Genomic DNA, 25,260 nt, shown 5'->3' with positions numbered 1-25,260 from the left:
ACCCTTGTTAAAATTGTGTTTCTCTGCCCTCTCCTTTTTCTTACTTTGATCCAACTATAAGTACATATTTTATATAAAGTATTTGGTCCATCATCAAGTTGGGTATCAGGAAGACTTATTTTCCTAAATCCAAATCTGGCCTCAGTTTTCTCACCTGTAAAATGAGCTGGAGAAGCAAATAGCAAACCACTCAAGTATTTTTGCCAACAAAACCCCAAATGGGGTCACAGAGAATTGTATGCAATTGAAAATAACTCAACAACAATACTTAGGAAATAAGATTTTTTTCCTAACATTTACTTTCATTCCAATTTTTTGACAGATGATAATTAATAGACTCACTAGTCACAGCAGTTTCTTAAATAAACTCTCTCCTCTTTTTTTTTTTTGCTAATAAATAAATACCTGAGGATTCTTTTATCACAACTTATACTATTATCAACAAAGGCACATTTTTACATTTAATGGTAACCAAAGCAAACAAATATTATCTCTGTTATATTTAGACTTACTCTGAAATTTTTTCTTCCCATTGGGCAGAATTCTTAACTATTGTTTTTAGCCTACCCCTCTACCTCCAATACAGCAATATTCTTGATATCCTTTCTCCTCTAAGACAGGAAAAGGAATTAAAAAAAAAAGCAATAGGGTTGTGTTGATGAACCTATGATACATGTGCCAGAGGGGGACTGCTCCTCTCCCACTCTCCAAGCATCCCTGAGGACATTTCTCACATGCCCTGCCCCCCTGCCCAGGAGCCAATGGGAGCTCTTCCTCCTTTCCTTGTCTGGGGTAAGGGGACAGCTGACATGTGGCATAAGGGTGTAATTTGGGCACTTAGTCTCTAAAAGGTTCGATGGGGCATCTGAGAAGCTCAGTGGATTGAGAGCCAGACCTAGAATTGGGAGGTCCTGGGTTCAAATCTGGCCTCAGATACTTCCTAACTGTGTGACCCAGGGTAAGTCACTTAATGTCCATTGCCTAGCCCTTAGTACTCTTCTGCCTTGGATCCAAAACATAGTATTGATTCTAAGATGGAACTTAAGGGTTAAAAAAAAAAGAAAAAAAAACAACCAGGTTCTATAGCAGTTGGCCTAAGGTGTTTGGAGTATGATTCTCAGGGGGAGGAGCGAAAATAACAGAGAAACAGGAAGAACTCCTCCATATAATGAAAGAAAACCCACCAGGCCAAGATCTGATTGGGAAATCCAAGAAAAAAAGTCACAGGCAGTAATTTTCCCAACCCAGGTCTGCAATAGCAGACAAGATCAAGGTCTACAAACACTGGGGAAGGAGTCTAGACAGAAATGGTTCCATGGAGCATTTCAGTGCAAGAAGTGAGAGACCTAACATGGGGGGGCGGGTCAGGACTTATTGCAGGATGAAGGAATAGGTGCTAACTGGCAGCTCTATAACTTACTGCCAAGTACTGCATCCCAGATCCAGGATAGAGTGAGGAGGGTATCTTTGCGTTGGAGTAGTATTCTAGGTTGAAGGAGTCATGTGTGAACCTAGACTGTGTACCCATGGAGCAAGTTCCAAAGGAATCAGCAGCTTTTGGCCCTGACCATGGGATTTGAGGAGGGTTTTAGTTTCAGCCTTTAGCCCAATTTGAAGCCTGCAGACAAATAACTAACATAGCAATCACAAACCAAAGGGGAGCCTATGATCCTGCTATTATTACAAACCAGCTGAGCTTTCAAGCTACCTGACAGATGTGGAATTCAATAACAGCCTCCTCTTGCACAGACACAAACCCTGGGAAGCAACCTGCAAAGCTCATTCCAAGGAGACAGTTACCAGACTTTGTCCTGGATCAGATCACTCTGAGAGCAGAGTTTGCAGCTCTACAACTTGTTCCTGAGATGCTGAAATAACACACTACCTTAAAAAAAGCAGCAATAGATTCAGTCCAGACCCTCTTTCCATAAATGTGGCGGAGTCCAGAAAGTTGATGGGAAAAAATGGCAAACAGAAGACAAAGCCCTACCATAATAATCTGTTATGGTCATAAGGAGGTTCAAAGACACAAAAGCAGAGGAAAAGCATAACTCCAAGACACCCATATGTAAAGCCTCAAAGAAAACCAGAGCTTGAGCATAAGTTTGGCTAGAATTTTTGGAATAAGTGTTTAAAAAAAGGAGCTAAAAAAAAATTTTTTTTGGGTAAATGAGATGAGAACACTAAAGGAGAAAATGGAAATGAAATAAAAGCTACAAAAAAGAAAAAAATTAACTCCAGCACAAGACGTAGAAAACCTTGCCTGAGCAACAAACTTCCTAAAACTAAGAATGGACCAAATAAATCGAAGCCAACAACTCCAGAAGAATAATAACTAATAACTAAATAGTGCTGAAAGATTAAAAAAGAGAGAAGACTATTCTAGGTGACTCATAGTAAAAACTCACCTGGAAAACAGAATAGAAAGAGGTTATTTTAGAATCACTGAACTACCTAAAAGTCATGACTAAAAAATAGAGATGCAAAATATATTTCAAGAAATCATGAGAGAAAACTGCCAGATCTTAGAACCAGGGGAGAAAGTGGAAAGAGAAAGAATTTACCAATTAATTCCTGATAGAAATTCCCAATTTAAAACTCCCAGGAACATTATGGTCCCCCAAATCCAGGGGTTTTAGTTCAGAACTAAAAAGGTTCCAAGCAGTCAAAAAGAATTCAAGTCCTAAAAAGAGCATGGTCAAGATCACACATTTGTCAGTCACCATCACAAAGAAGCAAAATGGAATATATTTTTATAGAAGGCAAAGATATGGGCTGACAGGCAAGAGTAACATAACCAAAAAAACTTAATATACTCCCATAGAGGAAAAAATGGATCATTAATGAAATAAAAGATTTCTAAGTATTCCTGATGAAAAAAATCAGAGAGGCATAAAACATTCACTTACATACACAAATATCAAGAGAAACATAAAAAGATTAACATGAACAAACAATCACGAAGGACTAAATAAGGATAAACTTTGTATTCTAATATTGGAAGGTGCTAGATATATCATAAGAGGTCATCAAGGTAGTCTAATTAGCCAGGTGGCTTATGTGAATCTTAAAACTGCTCAAACTCTACCTTAAAACATTTGGTTAAAGCTATTCCCCATTTTAAACAATGGAGGTACTTGATCAGGAATGTATTGGGAACTTTAAAATTACTCCACCCATACTTACGCATACTTTAGGGGAAGATAAGGTTGTAAACTCCTTACTGAACAATGAAAAGTACTTAACCCATACTTATATTAAGGCAAAAGCCCTTAAGCTAGGTCTGTTTTTAGATCTAATACAAAAGGGTGCTTAGTACCTATGAAGGTCAAATTAATCACTAAAAGGTCAGGCAACTTGCAAGGGGCAAGTTTAGCAAAGAGGTGTGAAGTTTTAGTCTACTCGGGTGTGAATTAAGAATGGTCAGTCCTCAGTCCTGTGGAAAGTATCTACTGCGATTGGTAGATGTGAAAATTTAGGGGAGGTGACATAGGAGAAAATTTTCTTAAAAAGGAAGTCAGGAGCTGAGAGCAGGGGGGGGGGGGTCTCTCTCGAGCTCTCTGGGTCTCTCAGGGCTCTCTTGGTGGCTCTCGGTGGCTGAACTTAGTTGAGCTCAGAAGCTGAACTGGAGGCTGTCTCTGAACACTAGAACTTGCTTGAGACGAAATCTTATGGTGAGTGATAAAAGCCTGACTAGTTCTCTCTTAAAGCCTAGTCCTAGGCTGGCCTAGGCTCCTTTTCCTACTATTTCCTTTTACTCTTTCTCTTTCCCTTTTCTTAATTCCTTCATTTATATGAATTAAAATCTCCATAAAACCCAGCTGACTTGGGTATTTCATATTTGGGAATTTTCCCCATGGTGACCACTTATTTCTGATATAAAATCAAGACGCTAAAATTATCTTTCAGTTTGGGCAATTCAAAGTCTTGAAACCATATTTTCGCGGTCACAGTTTATGGCAACCACTCTTTTGTCTGTAACACTTAAGATGGGTTGTTAGATTTTGATCATAAAAGAAGAATGAAGAGGAAGGGAAAGAGTAATACATTAGAGGAAAAGGGATACAAAGATAGGCAAACATTTTTTAATATAGACTTCCAGGGGTGGAGCCAAGATGGTGGAGTAATCCAGAGCAGCTCTGTGCCATCATGAGAATCCTCTATAACCAAGATTAAAATATCACCACAAAACAAATACATGAGTGAAAGAACCAATAAGAAGACAGAATGAAACAACTTTCAAGAAAAGAAAAACCCAAAAGGTAAGCAAAGAACATCTGGGGCACTAGGGTGAGAGGAGGGCAGAGCCAGGAAGAAGCTATAACAAGGCGGGAAGAGCAAGCCACCCCCATCCCCACCCCCACATTCACTGTCTGAGGTTCAGGAACTTATGTCCAAACCAACATCCAGACCTTGAGATCCTGCCTGAGCAAACAGTGGTACAAGCCAACCCAAATCCCTCGAAATTTCAAACCTGTGGAGTCTGGAACGAACTAGCCCAGGCAATTCTAGTCTAGGCTTGGGACAAAGAGTGAATTCACATTTTGGGGTGGTTGATAGTACTAAGTACTGATCTTTTTGCCTAAAGCTCAGGGCAGAGCACCAAGACAGGACAATGAAGAATGTGCTTGATTGGATCAAGTACACAGCCCCTAACCTGAACAAGATTAGAGTTATATCAGAAGCTTACACCTAAGCCTGAGGCAAAATTTTAAGCTATCAGTATCTCAAGGGTCAATTGAATCAGCAGGGGGAGGAGGCTCTCAAGAGCTCACAGTCCTTAAACCATCACATAATCCCCCCAAAGCCTACCTATAATTAGACAGGAAAAATGAGGAAACAACAACAAAAAAAGCAACCAACTCTAAAGAATTTTTATAGAGATAGAGAACAAGGCACAGACACAGAACGGGACAGTGAAACCAAAGAAAACACACACAAAGTACAACAGAAAAATATGGATTGGACAGATTCTGGAAGAACTCAAAAAAGACTTCAAAAAACAACTAAGAGAAGCAGAGGAAAAGTGGGAAAGAGAAACGAATGTGATACAAGAAGAAATGTGACAACTGAAAAAGGAGAACCAAAAACTGACAGAGGAAAATCAGGTCTTAAAAATCAGAACTGACCATCCACAAACTAATGATTTCATGAGAAATCAAGAAACAATAAAGCAGAAGCAAAGGAATGAAAATAAAAAAGAGGAAAACAGGAAATATCTTATTGAAAAAACAATTGACATAGAATATAGATCTAAGAGACAATTTGAGAATTACTGGACTACCTGAAAGCCACGATGAAGAAAAAACTTTGGACATCATATTACAAGAAATTATCATATTGCAAGAAAAAAATAACTGTCCAGAGATCCTCAAACAAGAAAATGAAATTGAAATTGAAAGAATTTACAGATTACCTGCAGAAAGAAATCCTCAAGTGACAACTTCCAGGAATATAATAGCTAAATTCAAGAGCCACCAAGACAAGGACAAAATACTTCAAACAGCCAGAAAGAAACCAGTCAAATACCATGGAGCTACAATCAGGATCACACAGGACCTAGCAGCTTGTACATTAAAGGACTGAAAGGCATGGGATATGATATTCACAATCAGAGTCACTTATCCAGCAAAACTGAGTATATTTTTCCAGGGGAAATAATGGACATTCAATAAGATAGAAGATTTCCAAGCATTCCTGAAGAATAAAATAGACCTAAACAAAAAAATGTGAAGTCCAAAACATGAGACACAAGAAAAGTCCAAAAAAGTGAAGAAAGAGAAAATTTAAAGGACTCATTAAGGTCAAATGTTTATTTGTCTACATGGAAAGAAGATTTCTGTAATTCTCAAAAATTAATCTTAGTAGTAGAGAAGATAGAAGGAATTTAATCAGAAAGAGGGTGGAGAAGTTGATTATGATGATATGATGTGTATGTAAATGTGATGATATGGAATGATATGTATATGTGATATGATAGGTATGTATACATAGGAATGATATGTAAAAAAACAAGGATGAAAGAGAAGGTTGCACTGAGAAAAAAGGGAAGGGAGAGACAGAATGGGGTAAATTATATAATATAAAGAGGAATGAAGAATCATTAAAGAGAGGGGAGGATAAGGGTGGTGACAGGTAATGCTTAAACTACTCTCATCTTAACTGGCTCAGAGATGGAAAAACAAGTATACTCAGTAGGGTATTGAATTCTATCTTACCCAACTCAGTGGGTATCTTACCCTACAAAGAAGTAGAAGGGGAATAAGAGATGGGAAGAGGGAGGTAATTGGAGGGAAATGGAAGTGAGGAGTTGGGGAGAGACAAAAAGCAAAATACTGATGAGGAGGAACAGAGAGAAAGGGAATAGAGCAGGTTCTAAAGAGGATAACAGGCTGAAGAGCAATGTACAGGTAGTAATCCTTACTGAATGGGAATGAGATGAACTCATCCATTCCATTAAAGGGAAGTGGATAGCAGAGTGGATTAAAAACCAGAATCCTACTATATGTTGTTTATAAGAAACACATTTAAGGCAGGGTGACACACAGATCCAAGGTAAAAGGCTGGAGCAAAATTTATTATGTATCATCTAAAGTAAAAAAAAAGCAGGAGTAGCAATCATGATACCAGACAAAACCAAAGTAGAAATTGATCTGATTAAAAGAGATAAGGAAGTTAATTTTGTTAAAGGGTACTATAAACAAAGAAGTAATATAATTTCTAAACATTTATGCACCAAATGGTATAGAATCTAGATTTCTAAAGGAAAAATGAAAGGAGATCAAGAAAGAAGTAGATAGTAAGACCATACTAGTAGGGGATCTCAACCTTCCCCTTTCAGAACTAGATAAATCGAACCAAAAAATAAACAAGAAAGAAGTAAGGGAAGTGAATGAAATGCTAGAAAAATTAGAATTAATAGATATCTGAAGAAAACTGAACAGGAATAAAAAAAGAATATACCTTCTTCTCAGCAGTATATATACAAAGATCCACCGTGTACTAGGGCACAGAAATATTGCAAACAAATGCAGAAATAATAAATGCAACTTTATCAGATCATAATGCAATAAAAACTATAATTAACAAGAGTCCATGGAAAGGCAAATTTAAAATTAATTGGCAACTAAATAATCTTAATTCTTCAAAACTAGTGGGTCAAAAAGAAATGATAGAAACAATTACAGACTTCATTAAAGAGAATGACAGTGAGGAAACAACATATCAAAACATCAAAAACCAAACAAAACTATGAAATACGGCCAAAGCCGTACTCAGGGGAACATTTTTATCTCTGACTGCTTATAGCAACAAAATCAAGAGGGAAGAGATCAATGAATTGGGCTTGCAACTTAAAAAATTAGAAAAGCAAAGAAGGAATCTTATCAAATTCTTTTTATGACAAAATTATGTCACCGATTCCAAAGCAAGGCAGACCAAAAACAGAGAACAAAAACTACAGACCAATCTCCTTAATGAATATAGATGCAAAAATCTTAAATGAAATACTTGCAAAAAGACTCCAGCAAGTTATCACAAGGATTTTTTACTATGACCAGGTGGGACATATCAAGAATGCAAGCACGGTTTACTATTAGGAAAAGTATCCACATAATTGACCATATCAACAAACCAACCAACCAATAGAAATCACATGAAAATCTCAATAAATGCAGAAAAAGCCCTTGACAAAATACAATACACATTCTTACTGAAAACACTAGAAAGTATAGAAACAGAAGGGCCATCCCTCAAAATAATAAACATTATATATTTAGAACCATCAGCAATTATCATCTGCAATGGGGACAAGTTAGAAGCCTTCCCAATAAGATCAGGAGTGAATCAAGGATGACCATTATCACCTCTTATTTACTGTTGTAAATGCTAGCAGTAGCAATTAGAGACGAAAAAGAAATTGAAGGGATTAAAGTAAGCAATGAGAAAATTAAACTATCACCTTTTGCAGATGATGTGATGGTATGCTTAAAGAATCCTAGAAAATCAACTAAAAGTCTAAAGGAAATAATTAAACAACTTTAGCAAAGTTTCAGGATACAAGATAAAACCCACATAGATCATCAGCATTTCTATGTATTTCCAACAAAACTCAGTAGCAGGAGTTAGAAAGAGAAACTCCATTTAAAATCACTAGACAATATTAAATATTTAGGAATCCACCTACCAAGACAAACACAGGAATTATATGAACACAACTACAAAACACTTTTCACACAATTAAAACTAGATCTAAATATCTGGAAAAATACCAATTGCTCATGGATAGGATGAGCTAACATAATAAAAATGACAATACAACCGAAATTAATCTACTTATTCAGTGCCATACCTATCAAACTACTGAGAAACTTTTTTACTGAATTAGAAAAAATTAACAACAAAGTTCATCTGGAAGAACAAAAGATCAAGAATATCAAGGGAAATAATAAAAAAAAGTGTGAAGGATGGGGGACTAGCAGTATCAGATCTTAAATTGTACTATAAAGCGGTGGTCATCAAAACGATATGGTCTGGGTTAAGAGACAGAAAGGTAGATCAATGGAATAGATTAGAGGTAACTGACCTCAGCAAGCTAGTGTTTGATAAACCCAGTTTTGGGGACAAGAACTCTATTTGATAAAAACTGCTGGGAAAATTGGAACACAATATGTAAAAAATTAGGTTTAGATCAATATCTTACACCCTATACCAAGATAAATTCAAAATAGGTAAATGGCTTAAATATAAAAAGTTAAATCATAAATAAATTAGATGAACATAGAATGGTATACATGTTAGATCTGTGGGAAAGGAAGGAATTTAAGACCAAGCAAAGAGATAGAGAACATTGCAAAATGTAAAATAAATGACTTTCATTATATCAAATTAAAAAACCAAAATTAGAAGGAAAGCAAGATACTAGGAAAACATTTTTTTTTAAACCCTACCTTCTGTCTTGAAGTCAATACTGTGTATTGGCTCCAAGGCAGAAGAGTAGTAAGGGCTAGGCAATGGGGGTCAAGTGACTTGCCTAGGGTCACACAGCTGGGAAGTGTGGAGCCACATTTGAACCTAGGACCTCCCGTCTCTAGGCCTGGCTCTCAATCCACTGAGCTATCCAGCTGTCCCCAGGAAAACATTTTTATAAGAAAATTCTTTGACAAAGGTTTAATTTCCCAAATACATAAGGAACTAAGTCAAATTTATGAAAAATCAAGCCATTCCCCAACTGACAAATGGTAAAGGGATATGAATAGGCAGTTTTCACATGATGAAATCAAAACTATCAATAAGCACATGAAAAAGTATTCTAAATCCCTCTTGATTCTCTAAATGCAAATCAAAACAACTCTGAGGTACTACCTTATACCTAGCATATTGGTCAATATATCAGCAAAGGAAAGTGATAAATGTTGGAGGGGATGTGGCAAAATTGGGACACTATTAGACTGCTGGTGGAGATGTGAATTGGTCCAACCATTCTTGATGGCAATTTAGAACTATGTGCAAAGAGATAGATTTAAAAGAATGCTTGCCCCTTTGATGAAGCCAAACCACTCCTGGGTTTGTACTCCAAGGAGATAATAAGGAAAAATACTTGTACAAAAATATTTAGTCGCCCTCTTTGTGGTGGCAAAAAATTGGAAAATTAGGGGGTGTCCATCGAATAGGGAATGGCTGAACAAATTGTGGTATCTGTGCTGAAAGCAATGATTAACTGGAAGAATTCCATGTAAACTAGAAAGACCTACAGGAATTGATGCAGAGTGAAAGGAGCAGAACCAGCAGAACCACTGTACAGAGATTGATACATTATGGCACAATCAAATGTAACAGACTTTTCTAATAGCAGCAATGCAATGATCCAGGACAATCCAGAGGAACTTATGAGATAGAATGCTATCCACATCCGGGGAAAGAACTGTGGGAGCAGAAATGCAAAAGAAAAACATGATTGATTACATGGTTCGATGGGGATATGATTAGGGTTTTGATATTAAAAAATCACTCTATTGCAAATATGAATAACGTGGAAGTAGGTTTTGAACAATGAAACATGTATAACCAAGTGGAACTGCTTGTCAGTTCTGGGAGGGAGGAGGAAATGAGGGAGGGATCATGAATTATGTAACAATGGAAAAATACTCTAAATTTAAAAAATTAAAAAAAAAATTATCTCCTATAATAAAATAGAAGCCTATACAAACAGGGAAAAAGTGAATTGGGGGAATGTGTAACCCTCAAAACTCACTCTCATCTGAACTGGTGAAAAGAAGGAAGAATATACAAAGAGCTGAGTACAGAAACAAATTTCATTTGCTAGGGAAACAGGAGGGAAAGAAGAGAAGAGACAGGGAAATAAGAGGGAAAAGAAATAAGAAATAAAACAAAATAAGAAGGAGAAATTAGTGCTAAGCAAAATAAATTCTAACTAACAATGTACTGAAATTCTAACTAACAATATAGTAATATTTATAGTAGCTCTTTTCTCAATGGCAAAGAACTGTAAACTAAAGTGGTGCCTATAAATAAGGGAATAGCTGAACAAGTTATAGTGACATGATTTGTGTGTGCATGTGTGTATACATACACACATAGTGTGGGAAGGAAAACTGAAGCAAGTTTTGGACTTTCTGCCACTCAGGTGGAACAAAGAGCAGTTGGAATGTTAGAAGATATTGACAAGAATGACAGTTGGTGGGGGGGAAGGGGAACTTGGAGAGTGACAGTTGGTCTCGTGGCACTCTCTTTCCTGGCCCTTGGACTGGAAGGAGTGTTCTCTCTCTGTGTCGGGATAGAAGTACCTCTATTCCTGGACTTTTCCAACTGCGTGCTCTACCTGGATTCCTGTGATCATGTCACAGAACAAAAGGATTTAAGGGGAGTGGTTTGAACTGTAAGGCCAGTCATTAGGGGCATCAGCCCAAAGAAACAGGTCCAACCAGCTCTGAAGGTCAGAACCTTTTCTTCCTCTTGTTGTCTACTGCTAAAGACTTTGAACTTAAGAAACTAGCATAGATTAGCTTAGACAGGAATAAAAGAAACCCTCCACAAGTCTGCGAGGCCTGGCCTCAGTTCAAAAGCTGAGAGAGACTCAAACCCATTCTAGGGAAATCCCAATTCCCTCTTCCCTGATATCTTCCTGTTATTAAACTTCATCTTGAGTTAAATAACACGCAGTCAGATAAGAGGACTCTCATTTCAGGGGAACATAGAGGGAGCTAAAGCTAAGGACAGCCACTCAACAATAAACAGTCCTGATCGGACCCCGGCCAGGTGTCCTTGGTCCAGGGGAAAGCTTGTCCCTCAGGGGGTTTCATGCTTACCTGCTCTGGGGTATCTTCAACATCAATCAATAGAGAAGACATCCCCTCAGGCTATCATAGTTGGCCCATTTCTCGGGACCCTCATTTTTCAAAGACAGCCTCTCAATAGGGGGTGCCTCTCTCCTTTTACCTCACCAGGATTCATATTCCCTCTATGCCTTCAACTCCTCCATTCCCTGTTATAAAACCTTCCTTTCCCCGTATCCTCTATAATCCCTTTAAATATTACAATACACACATAATTTATATATAATAGTGGTATTTGTGATAGAACACTAGAATTCTATGCCTAGAGTCAGGAGGACCTGTATTCAAATCCAGCCTCAGATACTTACTAGCTATGTGTCCCTAGGTAAGTTACTTAACCTCTGTCTCAGTTTCCTCAACTGTAAAATGGACATAATAACAAAAGAATTGTTATGAGGATCAAATGAGATATTTTTGAGGTGCTTAATAGCATAGTGCTATATAAATCTTAAGTTATTATTATTTCAGCTAAACCAGGAAAGACTTTTATGAACGGAAGCATAGCAAAGTAAGTGGAACTGGGAGAAAAATCATACAATAGCATTTAAAGGCAAACAACTTTGTGAAAGATTTAGGAGCTTGCAATGCAAAGGATTTCAGAGCATTATACTGAAATCTGTTGTCTACCTGATGGAGAGATGATGTACTTAGAGTACAGATTGAGACTTTTAAAAGATATGATCAATGCAGGAAATTGTTTTGCTTGATTATATGTTTGTAACAGGAGTCTAGTTTTTTTCTTTCTCAATGACAGGAGGGAGAAAGGAGAATAGATAAGGCATATTTTTGTTAAACAAATAAAATAAATTTTAATTAAAAAAGAATAATACTTATAGTACCATAGTTCATAGAAAGCAGAACAGATTCCTGTTGGTTATACAGGCCATCAGACCACTTTAACTAAGAGTCAAGATCTGCACTGTTGGACAACAAATGTGGAGAAATAGAGGAACTAAAGCAAGGCCAGAGAATCTTCCCTTCTAGGTTTTTTTTTTTAACTCTTGCCTTCTGTCTTAGGATTGATAATGTAATAAATGAAAATAAAACTTTTAAATGTAATATTAATAAAAATATTGTGGTCTCCATTATAAAATCAACTCGAAACTTAGGAGTCCATTAGTAGCTCTTAACAATGTAATTTAAATAAAAATGGAGATATATGAAAAAGAGAAATGAAGTCCCAATTCTGCTAAGCCCACCAAAAGCCCTCTAGCAGAGAGAGAGAGTGAGAGAGAGAGAGAGAGAGAGAGAGCACCCTGCCCCTACGTCCCGCTCGGTACTCGGTACACATGCAAAATATGGGATGTGGGATAAGACAAACTAAGGAATGACTTCTATCATCACAATAATAAGTATTGGTTCTGTAAAAATAAATTGGCGAGTTATAAAAATAAAATATTTAGATAGAAAAACTGTTCAAAATAAGTTCAAAACTTATATCGATACTTTTGATAGAGGTAATCAAAAGTGTCCTCAGTGATGAAGTGAAGCTCAAAGATAAACTTCCCTTCAGGGCCAGGCACAGGGACACTAAAGAGATTCTCATTATAAAAATAAAATATTTATTGAAATACATAAGGATAAAACAGGATTTTTAATTCTAAGGGATTCTAAATCCACCCAAATAAACTCCCTGGTTACATAAGGAACTGCTTCTCCTGTGTTTCACAGGCTACACTAATCCTCCCTGATCTCACTAACCCAAATTTATACTATCTAAATAAAACTACCACTATTATCTTTATAAATCTTAACTTTGCCTTCAAATTATATAATGGCAAAGGCTAGCTAGTTGAGTCTCAACAAGAATCAAGTTAGGCCTCTGAGCCTTAACAGATTCAGAGTCCCAACCAAAGACCATATTTTTCTTTGGTCTTCTCAGAGCTTAATCAATCTATATAAACTGCAATAGATAGTCAATAGTGTTTCCCAACTTGGGAAAGAAAAACACTGAGCTTCAGATCTTTCCTTCAGACAGAGCAAAGCAAAGATGTTACCTCCTCCAGCCCTGACAGTCTCTAAGAGTATGTCTATGCCAACTGCCAGAGACCAACTCCCATCTGCCAGAGAGAGTAACTGACACAGAAAAATGGTTATAACTGTCAACATCTGAAATTAACATGCACTCTCAGATCTACTTCAAACTTCAAACTCCAGTTCTTTTCTCAAGCCAGCATTCTACTTTTTTTATCTCTAAACTAATAAAGCAATACTTATTTTCTAATATCATCCTTTTGGTTCTAAGTCAGAAGAGTGGTAAGGGCAAGTTTACTGGAGTTCAGTGACTTGCCCAGGGTTACACAGCTAGGAAGCGTCTAAGGCCAGATTCAAACCCAGGACCACCTCCTATCTCTATCTTAGCTCTCTATACACTAAGCTACCTGTCTCCCCTCCTTTCCAGTTTTAAAATCCCTATGATTACTATTATATTTTTCTTCTGCAAAGCCTTGGGGTTAGATGATGTGTTTGGGTCTTGAGTAATGCCAAATGTTTTCAATGAACTATATATAGTATTATGATCCTGGTTCATTGGGATTCTATGGCATAGGAAAAGAAAAAGTGCTTAACGAATAGTTATTCTCCATTCTTTGAAATCTAGATAAGTTGTTCCAGACAAACACAGAAAGAAGAACTTTTGTTCTATTTGTTGACCAACCCAGACCTTGCTCACTGATCTAGGTCAATTTTTAGATGTTTCTGCAGTGTGGATAAGTTCTAACTTGCATGACTAGATTACACATTACTCAATAAAATAGTTCCATTAATATTCTCACTTTTTTAAAAGTGGCAACTTCTCAAGTCTTCATGGAACAATGAACACAAACCTATTTTAATCTAATAATAAATTTGAAATATCAGTACTGTCATCTACTGTAGCACAGACATAGTAATGGCTTAGATAAATTTATATTAGCAGTCACAAAATGAAGTTAACCATGGAAAAGAACTGTAGGCATTACTGTTCATTTTTCACCAGCTTATTTAAAAAAAAAAGTAAAAATAAAACAGATTGGGCAGGGTCTTTTGACCTGACATAAGCATACTTCATCAAATGTACACTGGATCATTATTAGTAGGAACTGTCAAGAAGACAGTGGTCAGTGATCTTTTGACAGAGATATCACACTACCAATTGCTGTGGTGTTTTCAGTGTCCCAGATTTGAAAAACCTTGTAATAGTCAAGGCACACAAAATTATCCCAGGAACACAGAATTACATACAGGGGAACTACACTAGAAAAACTACCCAAGAACAATACAACCTCAAAGGAATATATATTGTTCTGGCACCAAAAAGTCTCAACTGGCTCTTTCTTAACTTCTGACAAAAATCTGCTCTGCAAGAGTAGCAGCATGAACTAGAATAACACTAGCCCAGAACTTGTGCTTCTCCCTTTGGGCAAAATGAAGCAAGAGCTTGGGAAAGAAACTCAAAGCTAAGGACAACAGGATCATGCTCCACAACAACAAGCTCAGTGGCCCTGCCTGCCTTACATCAGATAATTTAAAGCTGGAAGAAACCAAAGTGGCCGTCTAGTTCCAGCTATACCTGAAGAGAATACCTATTATTACACAGTCTCTCCAATACCCTAACCAGTAGTCCCTCCAACATCTACTTAAAGATTTGTAATAAAAGAGAACGCACCAAATCTCATGACAGTCTATTCCAATTTTGGACAGTTCTAATCGTTTTTCCTGACATCAAGCCTAAATTTATCTCTTTGTAATGTCCACCCAGTGTTCCTGATTCTGCCTTCTGAAGCCATACAGAACAAGTCTATTCCCTCCTCCAAATGACAGCCCTTCATTTGAAGGCAGCAATCATACTTTCTCTTTTCCAGCTAAATGTTCAATCTAAGTTCTCTGTGTACTAAATATGTACAGTTCCTTGAATTAATCTTTAACAAGGATTTTGACAAGGACCCAAGACCCTTCACCATCCTAGTTACTCTCCTCTGGACATTAGCTAGCTTATCATTATCCTTCTTAAATTGTGGTGCCAATAATGTAACTCAATACTCCTTATGCTGTTTGATCAGAGTAAAGTACAAAGTCACCACCTCTTCCTTATTTCTGGAAGCTTTTTTTGGCTGCTGTATCACTCTGTTGACTCATATTGACCTTCACGTTCATTAAAAGACCCAAAATGTTTTCTTCAGACAAACTGTCTAACCATGGTTCCCATAATCTATACTTGAGAAAAACTTTTTAAAAACTCAAGTCTAAAACTATCCCTACTAAAGTTAATCTTACTGAATTCAGCCCAATGCTCTCCTCCGATAAGATCTTTTTCAATTTTTTAACTCATTATGCCCCACAACTTATTTTAAAAATACTTATCAATTATCTTAAAAAAAAAAAAACCTTTACTTTTTGACTTAGAAACAATAGTGTCTATTGATTCCAAGGCAGGAGAGTAGTAAGGGCTAGGCAATAGGATTTAAGTGACTTGCCCAGGATCACACAGCTAGGACGTGCCTTAAGTCAAATTTGAACCCAGAAACCACTTATTTGCCCCCTTCAATTATCTTTTTTAGTAGAGAAGAAGGAACAGACTTCCTACAAGTTCCTTTGATTCCAGGAATTTATATCTCCTGATACCTATCAAAATGATGAGATAAACGAAAACTGAACTAGAATCTCAAATGTTCAGTTCTTTGATTTACTCCTGGTAAAGAAGAAATGATTCAATTTTTGTTAAAAGTTTTATACCTTAAATTAGGATAGCATGTAATACAACATACTGTACTGTACATCTTAAATTGAAGTCTAAATGGAAATGGTTCTGATTTTAAGTCCACAAAATCTATAAGGTTTTTTTTAAAAAAAGAAATAAAAACAAATAACCAAAATTGGGGACAATAGCTAGCAATACTATGGACAGTAGAAAAAATACTGAGATTTCCTTTTGCATATAAGTATCATCCCTTCTTGTCCTCCACTTATAATCATAATGGAAATAGTGGAAGTAGGACATAGGTACAGATAATTAAAAAAGGCTCTCAACTCTTATGGTACTGAGACAGCTGCTGCTGACTTACATTTTGTTCCTTCTTTCCTTCCTTGGCTAAGCACTTATCCAAGTGGCACCAAATGAAGAGAACTGCCATTTAATGCCTGAGGTTTTCTCAACTGTTTCCAAGGAATTCCAAGGAATTCCTACAGGGAATATTTTTTCTAATACTTTCTGAGGAGAAAATATATTATAGAACTGCTCTATAAAATACAGAAAACATAAAAAGTTACTGTCAAGGTTACCTTCATTTACTTACTAATTTAAATCATCCAAAAACAAACATCAATGATTTTCCAAACATTGTTATAGCAGCAACAGCTGTTCAAGAGGGCAACTTAAGTCTTGATCATTCATAGGTTGCATTCTCTTTCCATTAAAATACTTCTTATAAAAAACAAACAAACATGGGTATGTAGGTAAGGCAAGTTACATTAAAACATTCTTTTCTTTAATTTCTATAGAATGTCAATTAAAAAAAGATAAAAGGAAAAGCAAATGATGATGGGAAAATGGGGAAGGTTAGAAGAGTAAAAAAAATGTTGTTCAATGGTTCATTTATACCTCTGTGAGGACAATGGCTAGGAATATATGAAATATTTGAACAAAAGATACTTATCCCAAGAAAAAATACAGTTACTACCCAAGGGGAGTATTTCTCTCTAAGAGGAAGATGATCTAGCTCTCTAAAAAGGTGACTCAGATGAAGAAACTTTTTTTATCTTTCAAGTTTGACTGAAATTACATATATATATATATATATATATATATATATATATTTCTACTGAATAATAGACAAAAGTATTTCAATCATATCTAATGCTGAATAATGCCAAATTCTGGCCAATAGAAAGCTAATACTGGGCACTATCAAAATGATTCCATTTTCTTTGTCATACCATATGGATTCACAATCTGGCTGGCATTCATGAAAGGAGGAGGGAATAGATTATGGGAGCCATGGTTAGACAGTTTGTCTGAAGAAAACATACTGCATCAGAAGATCCAGATTGAACTTTGAGATATGACAAATTTGAACTTTGTGGGGGTTGAAATGCTTTTGTTTTGAATGTACCCTCTTATGCCAAAGGGGACTTCCCCCTAATTGAATTCTTGTCAGTGCACCTATTTTTGGTTTTGTTCCTTTCCTTTTTATTTTCCTCTTATCCCCAAATTATTGTAATTTTCCTTTAAAAACTGTAATATTTTATATATCTCTAGTTCAAGTTAAGTTAGTTATGTTTTCATGATCCATTGGGGAGTCTGGTCTCCCAAAGGATCACAGGGAGAAGGGAATGTATTGATTTAGAATCTTGAACCCTAGAGACTATATTTCCCACAATTCCCATTTCCCTTTCCTGTTGTGCATCATTGGTTAATTTGGTATTCAGTTTCAACTTCTTTCATGCTGGTGCTCTCCCAGAAGCTCTCTCTTTGGCTTGTACCAGCTTGGAGGAAGGCAGAGGTTTTTTTTTCCCCTTCTCTGGTTTTTTAAATTCCTTTGTTCAAAGTGGATTTTAATGAATAGTACTAAATTAATACTTGGAGTATTGAATATTAATTTTAATCTTTACAGTATCCTTCATTATCCTCTTGGCTATCCTTCTGACTTTGAGATTCTGCCTCCATGTTTCTTATGAATATCTTCTCTTCAACTTCTTAGCTCCTTTACATGGGTTGTTTTCCCCCTATTAGAATTTAAGTTCCTTGAAGTCTGGCAATGTCTTCCTTTTTTCTTGTATTTGTATCCTCACTGTTTTAGCACATTTCTAGCACAAAAGAAGTTCTTATGGTCATAGGACCATCTAGGATAGTGATCTATGAGAGTGAAGTAAATAAAGCCATGGACGAATCCAAGGTGGCAAGTCCAGGTCATTGTAAGAACTGCAGTGCCCTCCACAGAAAAAAAGCCCAGCTTGGACGTTTCAACCTTTAACTTTTAGAAAAGAAGTCACTTCCGTAAGTACAGGCTGTACTCCTGACCCTGGAGTCAGTTCCCAAATACTACTGGACTACTGCTTGACTACTAGAATAGTAATTAGGCAAGCATTTGGATATCAGTTATTTTTACAATAACCAAAGCATGTTTGGAAGATGGGTCTTGGTTAGAAATATGGTTTGTTTTAGTAGAACCAGATTTCTTCAAGTTAATTGTTTTGTTATGCATGTAAATGACATAATTTTTCAGGAACCATGGAGTAAAGGACTTACAAAATATTATTTTCAACAGTAGTACAGAGAAGGAAAAAAAAAGAATGACTTCCATTCTATCATTTGTTAACCTGATATTGAAATTTAAAGTCATATATTCTGTGAAAAAGAATAGTGAGCTAGAAATTATGAAGATCTGGGCTTAAGTCTCAACTCTGTGACTCAGTAAATTAGGATAAAAAATAACAATACTTCTATACCTCGATTTCCCCTTCTCAATTTTATTGGTAATAGTTTCTTTTCTATGATTACTAACAAATGATATACATATATGAAAATCTTCCAAAAAGTAAAAAGCATTCTACAAATGTTAGAGGGAATTAAGGGAGAAAAAAATGCATGATGAGAGAAAAGAATAATCTAGACAAAGTACTCTAGGGAAATCTGAGGTAAAGAACACTTTGATCTAGGAAAAACTGGAAGTGTGAGAAAGGGAACTCTTAGAAATTGCTACATGAGGGGGCAGTGGGGTAGCTCAGTGGATGGAGATCCAGGTCTAGAGATGGGAGGTCCTAGAGTCAAATCTGGCCTCAGACACTTCCCAGCTGTATGACCCTGGGCAAGTAACTTGACCCCCATTGCCTAGCTCTTACCACTCTTCTGCCTTGGAGCCAATACACAGTATTAACTCCAAGATGGAAGGCAAGGGCTTAAAATAAATAAATAAATAAATGAATGAATAAATGAATAAATAAATAAATAAATAAATAAATAAATAAAAAAGAAGTTGCTACATCAGGGAGGATAATCTCTGACAGGATGAGTCTATGGCCTGGCTTACCAAAAGACATGGGCTTAGGGAGAAAGTTTTGGATTGTGGAGAGAAATGAAATGTGAAATGCTGTTTTAGCAGTCCTTAGAATTCCTTAATGTCATAATGTTTTAAGTATCGACTTCCTGGGAGTGCATAATAGCACTTATAAATTACTACTGCTGTTTAAGTTTTTCTGTCAGTGTGCTTAGTGAGTAATGGACATTTCTTCTGTGTAGAGAGGGAAAAAAATTGCTGTCCGATACCTAATTTACATCATACACTGAATACCTTTTTACTCTTTCTCTTAGAGGGGATGCCATACCAAATATAATTTTCCTTGGGGCTCCAGTATTGGAAATTGAAGCAGACAAGTGCCTGACTCCTCTCTGTATTGGCCAGGATACTCCAGGGCTGAACCCATTCTTTACATGTATGAGTACTGAGCTGATAAAAGGGCCTGAGGTCTTGAGGTTGAAAGCAAGTACTCCAACACTGCTCCCTAGCCCCCACCCCACCAGGTAACAAAAGCAAACTTCAATAGGCAGCTTAATTATCTGACATGTCTGGGTTCCTACCGGGTACAAAGTTTTGTTTAATTATTTGATTGCAAGACTCCAATGTGATAAGTCTCGTATAGGTATTACTTTTCAAGAGATCAGAAAAACTGCTAAAGAAGAAATGTGAGAAGTTTCATTCAATTGATTTTAATTAGGTTGATAATCTCAAAGTTTAAAAAAGGATGCTCAATGTGATGATGAAGAGAATTTTATCACCTCCAACATTCCTTCATAACCAAATACTTGTTTTGAGTGAAAATATAAAGAGGGGATACAGGGAGGATAGGGGAAGATGTGAGATTTAAAATGGTTGAGGTCTTAAACTGTAGTGATTAAAATAGTGGAAGATATAAATTGTGATAGATATAAGAGAGGGTGAGTAAATTTGACCGCAGAAATATGTTTCACTACAGTGTCTTGGGTTTTAAAATCAAATATAAGGTGGTCGCCAGGGAAATATTCCCAATTATTCAAATACCCAAGTCAATTGGGTTTTATAGAGATTTTAATTAACAATACAATGAGTAATCAAAGAAAGAGAGAGAGAGTAAGAAAGGAATAAGTATGAAGGGCTTCAAGCCAATATGGCCTAGACCTGAGTCTTAAAAGAGAAATCAGTCAGTTTTTTATAACTCACCATAAGATCTGTCTAAGTAAGGATTTCTAATGGCACCAGGCCAGCAGCATCTCAGCAGCATCTCAGCTGCTTTCACCAGCTCCCTCCTCCATCTGAATGTTTCAGAATCAGTCTCTTCAGAATGAGTCTCTCCAATCTGAATGTTTCAGAATGACTTCCCAGCTCTTCCCTGAGCTCTTATTTTTAAGGGCAAAATCTTCTCTGTCACCTCCCCTAAGTCCTTACATCTACCAATCACTGTAGATGTTTCTAAAGGACCGCCCATTTTGAATTCACAGCTGAGTAGTTTTAATCTCTTTAGTAAGTCAGGAAAAAAATGCTGCTGTGTCAACAAATTTCATTAGAAAAAACCTCTGAATAAGTTATCACCCTTTTAGGTTTAAGTAGTTTACAAGTTGCCCCACCTTTATAGGTACTTAGTATCCCATTGTATCAATTCTAAAACAGTCATGACTCAAAGAACTTCCTGTCCCTTCCATAAGCATGGATCAAAGTACTTTTCATTGTTCTCAAGGAGCTTTCTGTCCTAAAGCAGTCCTAAGTAGGGTGGAGTACGGACATTCCCAAGGCAAGGAGCCCCCACACTCAAGTAGAGTTCTCACCATTTGCTAGGGAATTTTTTTAAGTAGAAGATTCCCCAATGGGGGAAACTCCTAACATTCATAAGTCTGAGAAATTTTGAGGTTTACAAAGACAAGGAGAAGTAAATTAAGTGACCACCCAATGTATTTATTTTTTTCTTACTTTGAACTTCATAGATGTTTCTGTATATGTCCCTTAAGTCTCATTTATACAGGCTTTAACATGTATAGTATATTTTTACTTTCTACCACTTATTAAGACAATTACTTACTACAACTCTCATTCTGAATACAAGTAGGTCTTGAGGCTTTATACTATGAAAAGAACTATTATAAGCTTTGTTCTGGTTTCTCATCAATTTTTTTTAACTAACTCTTCTATAGTTCAGATTATCTTTTATTCCCTCAAATTATAAAAGTCCTAGCAAAACTCATTTGCCAACCCTCACAACAAAACTTCTTTATTTCCTTAAGCTGAAGTTTCTTAATTCAAAGTCTTAAATCTTCTTGTCTGTAATTTTTGCTTTTCCTTATTTGTGGTTTCTTAGTTTGGAAAAGCATTTTCTAAGAATTGAAGTGGAAAGAAATAACATTAAGAATGTAATACATAAGGAGTCCTGAAAAACTACATATATTTTATTTGTAAATCTTCAGTTATTTTCTAATCATTTTAAACATATTTATGTTTCACCTGCCTTTTCAGGTATTATTTGGTATAATATTATCACATCATTCTTTACCCTTTTACTCAAATATTGGCGAAATTGATGGCTAAGACAGATAACTTAAGTGTTAAATAACTGATTTTCTCTTAGTAAGTAAAACTAATTTTACTAACTTAACTTTTTAAACTATCGTTTACTATATAAAAGGACATGAAAAAAGCCTTAAAAGATAGACCCATTTTAGCAAATACACATTTTTCCCCCATTGCTTGTAGGTACTTTTTTGCTTTATCTATCAGCAAAAAAAAAAGGTAATTAAAATTAAATAACTACTAAAACTAAGTAATATTGTATAGGACAGCAAAGATATGACCACTCAAATTATAGTGAAAATAAACACTTGCCCTTCACAAAAGAGGTAAAATGGAAATTACTTGGTAGGTTTCTCAGGTGAATTTTGTGCTGAGAAAGAAAAATATTGGCAGTTTTTATTAAGAATAATGACAACATCTAATTTAAACTTTATTTAGCTAAAAGTATGAGACAATTAAATGTCTGCTATTTGAAACAATGAGATAGCTAGGTGGCATAATGGATAAAGTGCATGGTACCTGGAGTCAAGAAGACCCGAGTCTTCTGGTCTCAGGTAATTACTAGCTGTGTGAACCTGGGAAAGTTTGTTAACTTTACTTGCCCCTGCTCCCTAATCAAGGAAATGATAAACCCCTCCATTATCTTTGCTCAGAAAACCCCAAATGGCATCACAAAGAGTAGTAACAACTGAAAACACCTGAACAACAACAAAAATTTTTTGAAAAAATAAGCAAAAAATTGTGCAGAAATTATCCAACAGTATTTTGTAAATATTTCATATCTTCAGAAACCTGCTCCAATGAAATAGAGAAAAGATCATGTTACTGGTTAGGGCTTCTGATTTTCCTTAGCCACTGATAACAAAAATACACTATAAGTTTATATACTCTCCATAAAACTAAAAATGACCCATTTGTCAAAAGTATTTAATTCTAATGTTGGACTTCTAGGGAAGAGAAATCAAACATTTAAAAATTTTCCAAAAAATAAAAATTTCCCCATGATGATAAGCATGTTGATGGTGCTCAAATGTGTATTTAATCAATTACCTATACCTCTAGTTTTTTGGAAAAGTTGTTCAGCTCTTATATAGAATATCAAGAAAAGAGACATCAAAAGAATCTATTGGGTTGAAAATACTAGGAAAGGTGCCACTTCAGAATGCTGGTACCAGGAAAAGGTATCTAGGTTTTATGGAAGTGACATGACCTCATACTATACCTGAAGCTGTCTAAAAAAAAAAGAGAGCTACCTCATATTAGATTTCTACTAGACATGTTGTTTTACACACACAAAAGAATTAAGAAGCAACTCCTTTAGAAGCAAACTCTATGGGAAATGGACCCATCATTGTCTCAAATGCCATTATAGACTGCTTATCAATTTCCATTGACAGTGAAGCAAACCTAAGCACCCATGAAACAGCAGCATCTCCCAGATCACTGGTCCTGTTTCAGATCAGCCATCCCTAAGATTGTCCTAGGGAGCAAATCTTGTGGAGAAGGAGCCAGTCATACCCACTAACTACTACCCAAAGGGTAGGCAAGCCAGCCAAGCTGAAGCAGCAATGCACCCCACAAGGGTCATGCTATAGGAAAGTTAAACCACTGGTACCACCCAGATCACTGGAGAGAAGCCCTAGGGCTCTAAGCATGAGCACAAGATCCTTGTGGATAGCAACAACTTGTAGACTACCAAACTTGCTTTCAGAGATTAGGACTGGATGTTATTACCAGCAAATCAACTCTTGTGGAGTTGGGGGTTTGATAATTGCTTCTGTAGGTTCTGCTGCCCAATTCCTCACCAGCTATAGCTACTGAAAATCCAGAAAATAAAGTTCTTGCCACAAAAGTCCCTGGCATGACCAAATGCCAGTTTCCACATCAGAAATAGATATGGTTGTCAGTGAAATAACACTAAGAAAGACGCATTATCATTTTCTTTGATCCCTAATAAACATGAGGCCATTTGGGCTACTTTGCTGCTAAAACCTCCTATATACGTTGCTTTTCCCCTTGGAATGTGAGCTCCTTGAGAGCAAGAATTATTTTGCTATTGTGTTATTATCACCAGTATTTAGTATAGTTTTCCTTTTTTAAAAATTTCAGTTGTATTTATTTTTTTGAAAGTTTTATTTAATTACTTAATTTAGAATATTTTTCCTTGGTTACATCATGTTCTTTCCCTCCCCTCCCCCCAACCCCTCCAATAGCCAATGTGCAATTCCATTGGGTTTTACATGTGTCATCAAAACTTATTTCCATACTGTTGATGGTTGCATTAGGGTGATCATTTAGAGTATATATCCCCAATCATATCCCCATTGACCCACCTGATCAAGCAGTTGTTTTTCTTCTGTGTTACTGCTCCCACAGTTCTTCCTTTGGATGTGAATAGTGTTTTTGCTCATAAATTCCTCCGATTTGTTCTGGATCATTGCTACTACTAGAGAAGTCCATTACATTCGATTGTACCACAGTGTATCAGTCTCTGTGTACAATGTTCTCCTGGTTCTGCTCCTTTCACTCTATCAATTCCTGGAGGTCGTTCCAGTTCACAGGAATTCCTCCAGTTAATTATTCTTTTGGGCACAATAGTATTCCATCACCAACATATACCACAATTTGTTCAGCTATTCCCCAATTGGAGGGCATCCCCTCATTTTCCAATTTTTTGCCACCACAAAGAGTGCAACTATGATATCCTTGTACGTCTTTTTCCTTATTATCTCTTTGGGGTATAAACACAGTAGCACTATGGCTGAATCAAAGGGCAGACAGATTTTTAAAGCCTTTTGGGCATAGTTCCAAGTTGCCCTCCAAAATGGCTGTATCAATTCACAACTCCTCCAGCAATGCATTAATGTCCCAATTTTGCCACATCCCCTCCAGCATTCATTACTTTCCTTTACTGTCATTTTAGCCAATCTGCTGGGTATGAAGTAGTACCTCAAAGTTGTTTTGATTTGCATCTCTCTGATTATAAGACATTTAGAACATTTTTTCATGTGCTTATTAATAGTTTTGATTTCTTAATCTGAAAATTGCCTATTCATGTCCCTTGCCCATTTATCAATTCAGGAATGGCTTGATTTTTTGTACAATTGATTCAGCTCTTTATAAATTTGAGTAATTAGACCTTTGTCAGAGGTTATTGTTATGAAATTTTTTCCCCAGTTTGTTGCTTCCCTTATTTTGATTGCAATGATTTTGTTTGTACAGAAACTTTTTAATTTAAGGTAATCAAAATTATTTATTTTAAATTTTGTGCTTTTTCTAATTCTTGCTTGGTCTTAAAATCTTTCCTTTCCCAAAGATCTAACAAGTTTACTATTCTATGTTCACCTAATTTACTTATAGTTTACTTCTTTATATTCATGTCATTCACCCACTCT

The 25,260-nt window shown here is 36.2% G+C and overlaps 1 protein-coding gene across 2 annotated transcripts in view; it reads right to left on the bottom strand.

The window, feature by feature from the left end:
- The window catches only part of ARL6IP6 (ADP ribosylation factor like GTPase 6 interacting protein 6), a 100,532-nt gene that overhangs the window by 28,677 nt on the left and 46,595 nt on the right, over nt 1–25,260 (bottom strand). The window lies entirely within an intron of this gene.

The sequence above is a fragment of the Monodelphis domestica genome, chromosome 4 (genome assembly GCF_027887165.1).
Source record: "Monodelphis domestica isolate mMonDom1 chromosome 4, mMonDom1.pri, whole genome shotgun sequence".
In the NCBI taxonomy this organism is placed as follows: Eukaryota; Metazoa; Chordata; class Mammalia; order Didelphimorphia; family Didelphidae; genus Monodelphis; species Monodelphis domestica.
The sequence above is the reverse complement of the archived record's forward strand: the minus strand, read 5'-3'. Positions and strand labels throughout refer to the sequence as shown.